This window comes from Alosa alosa, chromosome 8 (assembly GCF_017589495.1).
Source record: "Alosa alosa isolate M-15738 ecotype Scorff River chromosome 8, AALO_Geno_1.1, whole genome shotgun sequence".
NCBI lineage: Eukaryota > Metazoa > Chordata > Actinopteri > Clupeiformes > Clupeidae > Alosa > Alosa alosa.
Genome location: NC_063196.1, coordinates 30,262,442 through 30,278,635, shown reverse-complemented (window position 1 = coordinate 30,278,635; position 16,194 = coordinate 30,262,442). Strand labels below are relative to the sequence as shown.

General features: G+C 41.7%; 1 pseudogene; it reads right to left on the bottom strand.

Moving 5' to 3' along the window:
• LOC125298844 overlaps window positions 1–6,356 on the bottom strand; it is a 10,358-nt pseudogene extending 4,002 nt beyond the window's left edge.
• Between the last annotated feature and the right edge of the window lie 9,838 nt (window positions 6,357–16,194).

Genomic DNA, 16,194 nt, shown 5'->3' with positions numbered 1-16,194 from the left:
TAAACAAATCTGGAAATGTGGTATTGTAGTCTGTATTCAAGACAAACACATCCTGTCCCTCAATGCTCTCTCCCTCACCCTGCATGGTCTGAAACAGTGGCAATGACTTAAACCTTCTCAGGTATTCCTGGGAGTTTTTGGAAGTGTTAATTCCAGTTTGAAGAAATTCCTGAAGATCAACCAAGTCATCTTCAGACAGGTTCTTGAATATTGAGTGTGGAATCTGGAAAACTTGTTCCAAAACATCATTGCTGTTACCTGGCTGGAAGAGCTCAGGCACCAAATGATCATGAATCACTTCATTGAAACATTGAAAAAATGAACAGTTTAATGTTGTGAGACCTAATTTGACTAAGATAGATGAAATGTTCCCATCTAATTTCCAAATAACACTTGAAAGATCCTTCATTGGTTTCAGAAAATGTTTGTTATTTCAGCTTAGGCTGATGACTGGAAGAACAGGAGAGTCAAAGAAGGCTTTCTTGATTTCACTGAAAGTGTCATTTGATTCTCCATCTTTGATGACCTCTAGTTTGATTTGTTCCTCAAAGAATTCCCATAGGCGCTTCAGCCAAGCAGGGGGGTTGTCTTCAATTTGAAGCTCTTTCAGTACAGGTATCAAGTATTTTGATGCAACAGATATTGTCAATTTCTGAAGATAACCACCCGTTTGAAGTATTTCACTGTGCCATACGTTACTGTCATAATCTGCAAAGACTGCTCTTTGTCCCTCAAATATATCCCAAAAGCTAGAATACTGCCTTGGAGAATCTGATCAAAACCCTTAGTGTCTGATCTTGAGTAAGGAGAAGAGGAAGTCCATTGATAGAGTTAATGTTGTTTTCATCAATATCTTTTACATCACATTGCATCACATTACATTACATTAGCCAAAGCGACTAACAACATGGTAAACAGTTTAAGTTTTAGAGCAATTCTCAACAATTTTAGGACAATTTAAAAACATTAGAGTACAGTAAGAATAAGTGCATCAGTGAGTGTTGTTTTTAACAGTTACTTGTCAGTTTAAGACGGCTGGTGAGTGCTAGGATCAGTAAGACTTGTCGTAAGTGTGAGGAGAGGAGATGTTCTCTAAAGAGCTGGGTCTTCAGGAGTTTTTTGAAAATGGAGAAGGATGTCCCTGCCCTTGTAGGAACTGGCAGTGTGTTCCACCAACGAGGAACAACAGATGAGAAAAGTTTGGATTGGCTTGATCGTACCCGATGGTAGAGCTAGACGTCGTTAAATCTGAGGAGTGCAGCGGTCTGGAGGTAGCGTATGTCTGTATGAGGGCATTCAAGTAGGTGGGAGTAGAACCGGAGACTACTTTGTAGGCAAGCGTTAGAGCCTTGAATTTGATGCAGGCCGCCATAGGTAGCCAGTGTAGCTGGATGAGCAGCGGGGTAACATGTGCCCTTTGGGTTGGTTGTAGACCAGGCGCGCCGCCCAGCGTTCTGGATCATCTGAAGTGGTTTCACTTTCGCAGGCTGGGGAGACCTGTCAGGAGGGCATTGCAGTAGTCGATTAATGAGATGACTATTGCCTGAACCAGAAGTTGGGTAGCATCTTGAGTCAAGTAAGTCCTGATTTTCCGTATGTTGTAGAGTGCGAAACGGCATGACCAGGCGACTGAGGCAACATGATCTGAGAAGTTTAGTTGGTTGTCGAGAACAACTCCTAGATTTCTTGCAGTCCTGGTAGGTGAAACAGACAGGGAGTCAACTTTGATGTTGATGTCGTGGTGTATGGTAGGTTTAGCTGGGAGGACCAGCAGTTCAGTCTTTGAGAGGTTCAGCTGGAGGTGGTGTGCCTTCATCCATCTAGCTATGTCTGAGGCAATCCGAGATCCGTGCTGAAACCAAGGGGTCATCAGGTGGAAAGGACAGATAGAGCTGTGTGTCGTCTGCATAGCAGTGGTATGAGAAGCCATGCGAACGGATAATCTGTCCCAAGGAGGTGGTGTAGATAGCAAAAAGAAGGGGGCCCAGCACTGAGCCAAGCCATGATACGTTAAACGAGCGTCCTGTGAGGTAGGATTCAAACCAGGAGAGAGCAGAACCGAGATTCCCATGTTAGCGGTATAAAGAAAGGATCGCGGTGATTAACCGTGTCAAAGGCAGCCGATAAGTCAAGCAGAATGAGTACTGATGACCCGGCGGTGCCTGGCTGGCTTTTCAGGCTTCTGTTACAGACAGCAGAGCCGTTTTCCGGTAGAGTGGCAGCTTTGAACCCAGACTGATTTGGATCCAGGGAGGTTGTTCTGTGAAAAGGAAGTCAGAGACCTGTTTGGAGACTGCTCGTTCAATGCCTTTGGATAGGAAAGGCAGGAGTGAGACAGGGCGGTAGTTCTCGACTTGAGCAGGGTTGAGAGAAGCTTTCTTAAATAACGGTGTTACCCGGGCCATTTTGAACGCTGTTGAAATGTGCCGGAGGTTAGCGAGGCATTGATCACATGTGTGATAGCTGGAGCGATGGTCGGGCTGATGGACTGAAGTAGGCTCAGTAGGTATAGGGTCCAGCGAGCATGTGGTAGGACGGCTGCATGTCAGGAGTCTAGATACTTCACTCTCGAGAGAGGCGTGAATGCTGAAAAAGATGTTCCAGCAGTCCCTAGAGGTTGTAGGAGTCGGTATCTGAGTCAGATGCATTGAGTGGGCATGTAGAGAATTGACTGCTGATTGCCGCCACTTTGTTTGTTCTGTCTGCAGTAAGGCTGGATGGAGGAGGAGGCAGCTGAGGGTTGAGTACTGGATGAAGGTTGAGAAAAGTTTTCAGGTCTGTAGCGCTGTTGATTTTGTCATTGTAGAAAGCCGCCTTAGCAGCAGTGATGCTGGCTGAGAAGGTCAGGAGTGTCTGATAGTTTTGAGGTCATCAGTTAGTTTGGATTTGTGCCATTTCCTCTGCAGTTCTGAGTTTGATGCGCGCCATGATCGGATGGTATCATTTAGCCATGGATGAGAGTGTTTGGATCGAGCTGGCCTTGTGGTAAGAGGGCACAGCTTCTAGACACGAGGTCAGTGTGGAAGCTCTGTGGCCTCATTAACCTCCAGTTGTTGAGTGGAGGTCAGGCAACCACAGAGGAGAAGCGGGAGACAGGTCATGTTGGCCAAAACCATCGGCTGAGGAGCCGAGGCTGTTCTGTCAGGCTGACATTGAACTGGAAGAAGTGGTCAGAAAGATGGAAGTGAGGGTGTCTGTGCTGCAGTTCAGTGAAGATCAAGTCAAGCTCTTTGCCAGCTTTGTGAGTTGGTGGGCTTTGAACCAGTTTGAGGTCAAAGGAGTGGATCAGGGCCAAAAAGTCCGCTGAGCCTGGGGCATCTAAGTATCTTCCATACAGAACTTTAGGAGTAAGTGGCATCGCCAATTTTCTTTAATGAGTGTGTGATCAACAGGTAAATGTAAGGCTGCCAATGTTTTTGAAGAATCCTTTAGAGGTTTTGCCTTCAAGTACTGTACTCCCGCACTGTTTTGGGGCACAGCATCATCACTTCCACACCTGCTGTCTTAAAACCTGTAGATATCTTCTTCATCTTCTGAGACCAAGGAGCAACACTCATTCCAGTGTCCTCTAAAATTTCAAAAAGATCTGCTTCCAACTCATCACTAAAATGAGGAGAATCCATAGGATTGTGCTTGAGAACATTTGACCAGTTGACTGTATTTTTTTAATTCAATGCCATTGAAGGTGTTTCCTCTGCCAACTGCTGATGGGAAGTATGTAAAACAGGTCATCACAGAGAGATCACAGAGAGATCTCTTTCATGTATAGATCTGTATACATGATTCATCATTGCATGCCATTCTTGCTTAACGTCTTCTGAGATAGATGGGAAAAATGTCAGAAATGAGGAATCTAATGTCCATAAATTCAGAGGGGTTCCTGTTCTAATGGTCATTTGTATGTGCTTTAACAGATCCGCATACAGGGGTGAAATAATGTCCAGCATGAGTGATTCATTCCATTCAGTCTTAGGACTCACTGCATCCTCTTTCCATAGGTCCCTTCTAGAAGGGTCAACCTCAAAATTCCCATTGACATGAACTGGCAGACCAGTCTCCCCAGGCAGAGGAAGGGAGCAGAATAGCCTGGGTCTAAAGGAGCCAAACTGTTCTGCAATGACCCATTGACTCCATGTTTCGTCTTTTGAATCTGATGAGGCTATATGCATGTCATAGATGACCTGGCATGGGACCGGGGACTTTTGTACTTGAACTTGAACTTGAAGTTTGCTCTCTTAATGCTGCTCTCCTCAGATAACTGCTTTTCAATCAAATATTCTGTATGAAGTTTGTCCGAGTCAGGGCTGATTGTATGGAACTCTATTTTCTTCACATGTTTCAGGAAGAGGATCAAACCATCTGGGTCTTCAGCAAGGACTTACAACATTTCATCCATGTCACTGGGTCTGACTGGGTCTTTACCATTGTCCCATAGACTTTTACGGTTTGACATCACAGCAAATGAACCGTTGATATTGACAGGGAGACCAGTTTCGATTGATAGAGGCAGAAAACTGAATGCCTGCCCAACTAAGATGCTCTTCTTGACTGCCCATTTCCCAGTCTGGGGTTCTTCTTGCAAAGGAACAGCTAGTCCCCCAATTGGCACAGAGAATATGTTCAGCTCATTTTCTTCTTTGACCATTTTTAGTGAACTGTGAGTGCCGAAACAAGAATAAAGAAGCCAGTACTGGACATCATGCAAATCAACATTGTTTTGAATTATTTCACTAATACTTGCAGCAGAACCATCAATTATATCAGCACACTTGGTATGATGTTGCATCAAAGAGGCAACAGACTTTCTTTGACTGTCTTTTGGTCTTCCAGATATTGGAATCGTGTCCACAACTTTTCTTGTGATCTGAACGAGAGTTATTCTTTATTTGCTCTTTTGTTGGAGGTGTGGTGGCATTCTCTGGCAAAGTCTGAAAAGAGACATCTACATTTCTCAGAAAAAGCAGATGAGTTTGGGATTTATGAGTCAGGTGTTTCTGAAAAGCCATAATACGATCTGTGTCATACACCTCTGTACTGATTTCTGAAATGTTGGATTCCTCTGGACTGCGAAAGGGCAGCTTTATTAGTGTGCCCTTGTAGAATTTTTGAGTGTTTTTCTCAGAGAAATCACAATCAAAAATGCCTTCATATGATTTGAACTGTCCTGGAAACCTTTTGGAAATTCTCTGTTGGAACGCGTTCAGTTTGATTCCAGGATTTCCTTTATTTTTAATTAACTTTTTCAAATGTGTTACATTTGCATCAAAAATCTGGAGATTCTCTCCACTCAATATTGAAGGAACATCAGTCACATGATATACTGCATTGAATCCAATTCCACATTTTTTGAATGTCCAAAGACAAGGGCCATTACACAGGGACATCCCAATGTCTTTGTGCTCCCTGAAATCAACCATGAATCTGCAAGTTCTAGCACCAGCATCCTCAGCATTTTGTAGGAGCTCTTTGAAAATGTCACTGTCCTCATCTTACTCCTTCAGGATGTTTTTAATTCTCTGAGTTATGGGTTCTGTCTGACCACACTGCTCTATTCCAATGAACTCTGGGTTTAGGATACGCGTGCTGAGGAGGGGTATGTTCAGCCACTCCGCTGTCACAGGAAGTACCTCTTCATGAATGACATAAAACTCTTCTTGGTCTTCCTTCAAGTCTGTTAACACCTCTTTACTCATATCACAGAACAAAGTCTTAGAGGCAGGCTGCAAAGTGAATGTTTGGTTTTCAGCCATTACTGGTACTGGAGTATCATCCCTGGCAGTTTTTTTCTCTTTGTGCAACCAATTCAGGATATTTATGGACAACCTCAGCTCAGTGGGTTTTCAAAGGGAGGATTTCTTTGATCAATCCTTTGCTTGACATCATGAAGTATTTTCTCAATCTCATCTTCTGAAAGGGTTAACTTCACTCCAAACTCTCTCAGTAAGACGTCAAACGGCAGGTACTCCTCTGGGACCCTGTCAATGTAAGAACTCAGATCTAATTCAGGGGGATATGCCAAAACCACATCACAAGGTGGTACAAAGTGGTTGTGAATCCAGAGCCAAGGCACAGATTTTTTTTTCAACACCTCCCTAAAAGGACTTTGTTTTGAATTTGACATCTTTGCCCAGGTCAGGTGTAGTTTGTGACATTGAGTTTAGTACCGATAGATTCTCAATGACTTTCTCAGCTGGTGGTGGATTCAATAGTCCCAGTTGTTTGCATACTTTCTCATTTAGCTCAGCAACAACTGGCATAACATGCCCAACAACAGTACAGTAAATTGAATGTCTAATTTTACATGGTTTATAAAAATGTCTGTTTTCCTGTTTCTTCTTGATTTTCTTGATCTTCATTCCTCTTGAATCCATACAGGTCACAGCATATGGATTCTCACAAGGAAACCACTGTATCTTTTGTAGTTGCATATTGTTGTTATTTTTTACAGTCTATGAGTTGCTCCAGCTGGCTTGGAGCAAATTTAGAAATTATATCATTGTCATTTAGCACTCGGAGAAGAACATCTGCTTTCTCAGAAGAGACCACTGCAGTCCACAGAAGAGAGGAAGGATTTGATTTCCTCTTTTTCAGTGCAAGATGCAGAGTGGATTCCTCTGATGACCTGATCACTGCTCAGGTTTAAGAAGACCTTCAGCAGGCTTTTAGGTGATGGTGGAAGAACAAAGGCTTCTATGTCATGGTGTTTGAGGTACTGCTCTTGTTGTATGATAGTTCCCCCAATTTTCTTTACTACGTTCTGAATGTGTTTAGATAGGCTGCTATGTTTGCTTTGCTGAAATACCAGGGTTGGTTTTCTCTGTAGCTTTGCCAACAACACAGATTCAGAATCATTTTCGGGTGATTCCACAGGTAATAATGGCAGATTAACAAAGTAGCCTAACTCCTCCAGTAGGAACTCAAATATTTCCAAAACTCTATTAACCACCCCCTGGGAGGATGTTCTGGATTACCAATATTTGTCCTCTGTCTGGATATCTTCTGAGGATATCTTTCAAGTAGTCTATAAAATTTGGAGATGTTGCACCAAATGTGTTTCTGAAAAAGAATAAAGTGGTGTAACTTGCATTGTTGTGTCGATTGCACAGCTCAGCAAGGAGGCCAAACCCTATGGGTGTTAGTGTCTGTTGCTAACATGTTTTTTAAAGGAACATGCCGACTTTTTGGGACTTAAGCTTATTCCCCAGAGTTAGATAAGTCGATAGATAAGTGAATAGGCTAAGGCCTGTTTCACACCAGGTGCACAGAGTAGGCCTTAGTTCTCATCTCCTATTTACTGCACATAGGCTAGGGCTATGACGGATGCAGTGAATAGTTAATCAAATCAAAGTTAAAGTTGCTTTTGACATAGTAGCCTACAATGAAGAAAACTGATGCTCTGAATACTGATTCACCTGTCTCTGAAAGTTTCTCTAATTGACGCATTTAACCGAATTTGGATTACATCTGTTTTTAACAGGCAGACTTTTTCACCGCATAGGCTACACATGGCAGAGTACCTCCTCCCCTGTGTTTGCAAATGCATATGCATTAATGCATATGAAAATATGTTCAATGGTAGCATGTTCAAATGCATCATGGAAATTGTTTTTGTATTTTTAGTTGGATATTGGATGTGAGAACAAGAAAATGGTTGTTGCATTTAGTAGTGTATGAATGTCCCACACTGGGAAGCATTATAGTTTGATACTGCAGCTGAAGTTAGACTTGAAGAAGAATCTGTCTTCCTCATCTGTTCCATTTTTGAACAGCCATTCCATTATTGAAAAGTTGATTCAATTTCTATATTAAAATGAATCGACTAAAATCGGTATTGACAGGTGAAATGAAAAACCGGTGCATCTCTAGTACTGATGAATTGTATTGACTAATGGATGTAGAAACATGCGTGTGTTTTCAGATATTCAGTGTCAGAGTGAACACGTAATGAGCCGAATATAACAGAAGATGACGTTACAACACAGCTAACGCTCCACCGGAAATAAATGAACTGGCTTAAGAGCTCTCTGTGCATGAGGTCCATTGATCAAAGTTTTTAAATATATTATATCCCAGTCTGAAAGCCAGCCATAAATTACCCTGCCCACAGAATTTGAGTCTGGGAAAATGTGCATGCAAGGCTATAAAACTGTGGTAAAACAGGATCTGTTGTTTCCAGGGACTCAAATAGGATGTAATTCTTTGTCATACTGTAATTAACTCACAGACACACATTAACAGTTGGCCTTGGGTCTTGGCATTTCTGAGAAAAACACAACACAAAGTCTGATAGGCGGATTTATTCATGGATAACCTATGGTAATGTCTTGTCTTATGTCAGTAAATGTTTTCATGCGGGCAGAAATCCGCTTGGGGGGAGTCGAGAGGAGGGAACTTAATTCAAAACCATTTACAGAGAGATCAAACAAGACTGAAAGCAAACATTCCACGTATCAGTGTTGCATTAATCCCATGCGTATTGTTTTGCCATTGTTTTCAATTTACATCTCTATAAAATCTCATCCACTCACCAAAAATCACAGCTTATACTGCAGCTCTATGGAGTTTAAGGCTGAAGTTGTCCCCGTGTGGCGGCTATTGGCTTATCTGTGTTTGATGGACAATGCTTAGCACTGTTTTTGTTCACAGAGGTATGATGGTCTTGGCTCTGTATCTAACTTAATTGTTCAAATAGCTTCAGGCAATCCAACTGAAATGTCAGATGAAACCTCATGCACGCAACAGTCCAATAATTGCCCAAACACGACTTGCCAACTTGACACCCGAAACTCTCTCAGCAACAGAGAAATAAAACAGCTCCAACTGGTTTCAGAGATGTGGAAAACATATAGTGTAATGCTGGTAACAGTACAACCTGTTCCCCTCAAAATATATTATGATTACGACCTTGCCACAAAATAAACATTTTTGGTGAAAGCAAGTCAATCTGCAAAACTCTGAACTGTGTACAGGGTCTATAAGTGATTAGTCAGCCTAATTGTGATTGACAAGCCTTTTTGTCAACACCCAAACAATGTTTAGGTGATGTTGACTCTGACAAATGATTTACAGGATTTAATTGTCTCATAGTGCAATTGGGGTAACAATGTTGTTAATCTTGTTTTAGATATAATGTATTCATTCTGAATTTAGTTGCTAATCCTACATATCCAAACGCCCATCCCAAGATGGGCGTCCTGATAAACCTTACTATGTTTATTGATAACACCATGGTGATAAGGCGGGTCGCCGAACAGGTATGATAAGGGATCATATTCCAAAAAAATAATTCTGTGGAAATGCATGGATTCCAGTTTCTTCCAGTAGCAGCAACTGGAATCCATGCATTTCCACAGAATTATTTTTGGAATCTGATACCTTTTCATACCTGTTCATTCTTACTCGTCGCTCGACTTATCGTGACTAAATTCAAGATGGCTGCAAACGCTAAACTTTGTGAAGATACTGTCTGCATAAATCGTCTTGTAAGTAAAGTACCAGTGCTTTTTCAAAGTTCTCAATGTCTCGTTTTAAATGTCAGGGCCCTCGGAAGTCTACCAAAGAAGTGTGGAGATACATTGAGCCTCGTAAATGGTGTAAAACAGTGATTTGTTTGCATGGCTAGCCCGATGCCGAAGCACCACCATTGAAAAAGCTGTTGGTAGCATCGGCTAACTAGCGGCAGATTTTGGAGTGCAGGGGACAAGCCGAGATGGGCTATGAGACATACGTTCACACTCGGTATCATGTTTCAACACACTTTAGGTCAATATCACACTGGAATTCTCCTTTAAGTCAAGATATTGTGTGTATGCAGTAAGAGATAATGTATTGTCCGCCATAAAAGTAAATTAACACTTTCCTTTATTCCTTGCTGAACTAGTTCTGCTCGATGTTTTCATGATCTTGTCATGACATGATAACTCAAGGACACATTTGTCCACATTCTTAAAGCGATGGGCAAAGCCAGCAATATCAGCAAATTAATAAGCAAATCAATCAGAATAGTTGGTTAGGGACCGTTCGTTATTTATAAACGGGGTCACTGGAGGGATTTTGAGTGCTTCAATCAAAAGTTGCATGACCCTCCCCAGCCTGCAAGAACATTTTCAACGACCCTCCAGCAGTCTTTTTAAAAAAGACATGACCCTCCCCGGCCAATTGTCGATATCTTCCGCCCACGCTGTAAAGCGCTATGAAAAGACATCGACTTAAGCAATCTTTCTAAACTCACCCTCTGCTTTCTGATCTTACACATCACACTTCACCAAGATAGTAGATTTACTCACTAACATTGTTGTGGAAACACAATAAGCATGGAAACTAAATGCACACTTCCTGCAACTGCATACCTACTTGAAATAAGTTACTCCTCTAGTAAGTATTCACATGAAATAAAACAATAAAACATTGAGACCATTCAACAAAGCACACTGGGTAATAACAAATTCAACACATGAACTTGTTGCTATGGACTCGTCTCTAGGCTTCCTCAGTCATTGTAAAGCTGCCGAAGCTGAACATTGTCCAAAACTCAATTTCTCAGACGAGCGTCAATTTGGGAGCTTGACTACACTCCTTCTTTCTCAAATGACTTGAAAAGGCCGTTTGCACAATTTCACAAATAATCACAGGGACCGAAAAATACCTAACATGCCAAATTTTTCCGGGTTTAGGCCTATATCATTTTAACTTTTCCCCACTGTCTTGCCGTTTTAATATTTTCCCGTAGAATATCCCATATTACTGTAATACTCTCATAACATTAGTTCTGCATTCTGGCCTGTCTCTGTGTTGTCCTGTTGTTACCCCTTGCCCTTCCAGAGAAACAGATGTATTCAAATCATCGTTTTGCTTGCTTAAATGCGAACTCAGAGTGATGTTAACCTACAGTAGGCCTATTTAAGTTAACGACGTGGTTGTCGTGAGAGCACGATTCATTGGCGCTTGCAGTGTTCGGCCGTAGGCTATGTCTATGTGCGCACCTGCCAGGCTAAGAGCCAAAGAAATCCCCCTGTATATTCACTCCAAGTTGGCCTACCATAACTTACCAACTCTACACTGTAGACCATAAACTGGCTATTTATATGACCAATGTATTTGTTCAACTGTATGAAGCAGAATTACGCACTACTTGGACCGTAACACATTTTTTTTGGCACGAGAGAGAATGACAGCGATTAACAAATTGCACTTGTTGCTGGTTACCAATAAATAGGGGCTACTATATATTTTTTTGCAAACAACAAAAACAGAAAGGATGGAGACAGCAAAGCTAGAGATGGGCAGGAACAAGGTCAATTAGTAGAAATGCTTGTCAAAACGTTGGGAGCTGGATGTGTGGATGAATGAAGCACAAGTATGCTTTATAAGCATGCACACTGTTTAAAGTTAGGATAGGCTACACAGTAAACTACAAGTAAACCAAAGTAAACCAAAGCTTTTTATTTGACCAAATGGATATAGGCTGTTTTAGGGCTGGATAAAGTAGGCTACTTTTGTTGACCAAATGGATATAGGCTGTTCCGTATTTTGCGTGAGAAACCCAGGAAATCTCTCTTATTTTCATTGTTCAATGTTGACAGAGCTATGGAACGAAAGAGAACGTTATATGGTGACAGAAATCAACAATCAAACAAGCCACTTTGATTTTTTGCTGTTTTCATTAATACAAAAGATGGGTGACCCCCCCTCCTAGACAAAAAAAGGTGACCCTCCCCTCAACAAAGAATAAAAAGACATGACCCTCCCCTATTTTCCTCCGGTGGCCCCGTTTATAAATAACGAACGGTCCCTTAGCCTTGTTAATCTTGAGTCACAAAAAAGTGCAAGTCTTACCAAAACTCTCAAAGACCTAATCCTAGTAATGGGTGGTTCTGATTCAACATCATTTAATTGCAAACTATCAGAGCTAGGATGGGTGAGCTATCTGATAAATTAGGTAAGATAGGGATACTTTTATTGCCAACTATAAAGGTGTAGGCCTACCACACCTTACTGAATCAGCACTTTAGCATTGCTTTACAACACAACATGCTTTAGAACCAGAGATGGACAAAGTACACAATACCTTCAAAGTATACACCTTGTCAAGCGATACAATGAAAATTGCTATAGTTCCTTATATCCAACATCAACAGTTTTAGCCTGGGTGCCAGCCAAACTTAGTCCCGTCCACAACATTTGAGGTTGGGAAGTTCGGTCTTGTTGTGGAGCAACCAATACCTCCATGGGAGCAACTATGCTCGACCCAAATCTGGCGGACCAATCAAATCATGCTTTACGATGATGGACAGGTGAGCAACAGCGCCTTGTCTATCACGTCATCTGAGCATGCTTAGGTTCATTATGTTTGCAACAAAAACGCTGTGGCTAGAAGGAGACAGATGGCTTCTACTGTAAGACCCCATATGGAAAATGCATATTATTTCAATGAGGTTTTATCACTGAAAACGATTGGCCTATTTCTGAAAACTTTGGCCAAAGTTGAGATGTGGGAAAACTGATGGTTTCACTTTCATCAAGGGAAAACAGTGTGTTGCATTGTGACATGTTGTCACCTGCTTGAGGGATTTGCGACAGTCTTTCCCAGCTGTTTATAACATGTTTGTAGCATATCAGTGTTCAACAGAATTTTTTTTAAAAAAAAACGGGGGATATAGGCTATCATTTTTTTCCTGATAGCCTAACCTACTAGTATCTCTTAGATTTCGCTAATGAGTGTTGTAGGAGATATTGACGGCACAATAACTTTTAGGAAGACCAGAAAACAATGTTCAGGCATTTGTGGAGAAGAAGGATGGTTCGTTCGTGTGTTCTTCCTACATCTCACGGTAAGTTATTTCGTTGCTCTAATTGGTTAGGTCTATCCAATTGAGTGCAGAGGCACCCCCCCCTGTATCAGTTGAAACACGCCCCATAATTACATCCCAATGGAGCAGTATCAGACTCATTTTCTGACTAGAATTGAGTATGGCTAAACGTCAGGCTACAACATTTTATCTATTTTCATAATTTTGCAACTGTCAAAATGGATGCAATTCTTTTCTGTTATCTGTTCAACTTTTTCACCGCCGAATACAAAACAGAATAACTGAATTATAACTGAATTACGAGTAGTTTATTTAGGCTTACCATTTAATTATGTAGGCTAAATGTATGTGATGAATGTCAGTTAGTAGAGTTACTACCTTTTCCTATTATTATACTTCCGCCATTGGAGTCTATGGCGGCCCATAGAACGCCTGGCTAAAAAGTGAAATTTGGCAGAAAGTTTCGGGACACTTCACTGACCACTCACGCTAATTTACGGATCTCTAAACCCAGCCGTCTAGCGCCACCAACGGGTCAAAATTTGGTCGAAAATTGAACCGCTGGGTCGAAAGTTATGAAATTCGGGCGCACTGATTCAGGACCGTCCCATGATCACTCTCACCAATTTACAGAACTCTATGCCCAACACTCTAGCGCCACCAATGGGTCAAAACTGGATCGCATTCACGCATGTGACCATTTTCACAAATCAAACCATGGAGTCCCTGGACCGACCTGAGTTCATTGACTCCTATTACGTCACTTTCCGCCATATTGGACTTCCGCCATATTGGATTTAGTCCAAACTCTACGAAAAGTTTCAGCATTCACAAATTTCACCCGATTTTCACGGAACTTGGCGGAGATGATCTTCTGCCCGAGCCGCACAAACGATACTTGTCAGATTTTTTAATTTCATTTTTGTTTGCCCGTGACAGCCAATCAAATACGGTGATGAACCCGCCAAACAGGAAGTGGACTAACATCTCGGCTATGCTTTAATGTATGAAGTCCAAACTTGGTACAGGGATTTGGTATCTGATTGTGATGACACACTAGGAAATTGGCATCATTTGTCCTCTATAGGGGGCGCTGTAATACAGGAAGTGGGCTCATATCTCAGGCAACGCTTCATTGTATGAAGTCCAAACTTGATACATGGACATATTAGCTGATTGTGAGGACATGCAAGGAAAGTGGTCTCATTTGGCCTCTAGGGGTGCTGTAATAAAGAAAGTGAGCTCACATCTCAGCAACACTTTGGTGTATGAAGTCCAAACTTGGTAGAGGGACATGGTAGCTGATTGTGAGAATGCACAAGGACATTGGTGTAATTTGGCCTCTTGCTGTGAGTGCTTGCTCATGGCATGGCAACGCCATTCCTGCTATAGCGCACTGCTAGGCCCCCGCATTGCTGCTTGCAGCTATATTTTAATTTCAACTTCACCATGATGATGGAGGATGTTTTTAAGAAGAATCTGCTGTCACAATCATTACCACAGCCAAGTTCAAACTGGACTATTGAACTGAACTGGCCTGGACTATTAAATTAATAATAAATATATCATTTCATACCAACGATATAGTTTGATGATATTGTTAAATTAAATGGTGAGTTAATTTTACGCGTGTATAGAGGTGACCAAGAAGCTATTCTTGTCCAAAAAGTATTGCTACACCACCACGATAGGCTACTCAATATGTTGTCCAACAATGGTGAGTCATTTTTCCACGCTTGGCGGAGGTCTGCAGTCTCGGAGTGCTTTTCTAGTTTCACATGGCACATTTAATTTCTTAATCTGTCTGTCCATAGGTCAACACTGCCTCCTTACCAAGTTTCTTAAAGGTTTTCACCAACTCACCCCCCCAAGTATACGTGTTTACCTTGGAAAAACAATTTTGAGCCTGGCTTTATCACACTATCTGCTTTTGTGTGTATGCAAATTAGAGCATTTTTAATGAGATAGCACCTCATTTGCATATGTAAACATTAAAATATAAAAAAACATGCAATACATTTTTTTCTCATCTTAACATAAGTAACCAACTCAGAAAGTTTCATGGTGATATCTATTATTTAAATATTTTACCCTATTCACCTGTACTGCCTCGCCTTAATTGCCTATTTATGCTAATTATGCAAATTACCCAAAGTGCAACTTTAGGCAACCAAGTTGACTTCCATCCACTAGGCCTATAGATGACATTTCTGCAATAAAACTTACTCAACATTTCTGGGTTTACTATTGGGCCTATGGGGATCACGACTAGACTAACATGTCCATCAGTGATCACTCTCATCTCATCTCATCACCCCACCCCAAGACCGATTTGTTTTTATTTCATGGATGCTCCGCCCTACGTCAGCTGCATGACATTACATTTACTAGGAAAGGAAACGTAGGAATCACATGAATGTAGGAAACGAAACCTAGGCTATGTTCGTAGGCTACGTTCAAAACGTTTTCATAAAAGTGGATTGAGAAACGAAACACTCGTCAAAAAGCAAGAGATTAGGCCTAATCAAATCTGAAATACAACCCCAAACAGAGAAAGTTGGGACGTTGTGTAAAATGTGAATAAAAACAGGATGTAATAATCTGCCAATCTCATAGTTGCAAAAAGGACACAGACATATCAAATGTTGAAAATGACAAATTTGACTATTTCATGGAAAATATATGCTAACCAAATATATGGTGCGGTGTGGAACTTCTCCCATCTCGGGGATTTTGGAATGGACCACCCTGCTGAGTCCTCGTGTGACTGGCACCCCAGTCGCGCGTGAGATGGTGGTCACTGACCATATCTGTGCTGGTGTCGACTACCCCTCACCATGCCTTAGTTATGCTGCTATAGCATAGTGCTGTCATGGACTTCTCATGTGCCACACCGTACAACCCCCTCCCCTCTCCTCTCTCCCCTACCCTCTTTCTCTCAACTCTCCCTCTCTTGCCCATTCTCACTATGATTTACTGTAACAATATATAGCACTACTGATCACTTCTTGACATTAACCACATTGATTTCAAGTAATACTAACCCATTCTACATTTCTCTTTCTTCTCCCTTACTGTACCTCACTTGTGAGGTATATCATCACCAGTCATCAACCATCTGTGTGCCTGGCCCTCCTCTTACCCATCCCACCTGAAGTCCCATCCTTGACTGCTGTATTACTGTCCCCCTACCTGGATTCCTGGCCCGTACAGCCCCATCACCTGCCTATGACAACTCTGCCCGGATTCTGGCCTGTCTGCTGACCCACCACTGGCCCCCTCACAACTTTCTTTCCTGGACAATTCCGACGCCGGACTTTTGCACTTTCTCTCACTAAATCATGATTATGCTTTATCATACCGGATACGTAATCATCCCACCTTT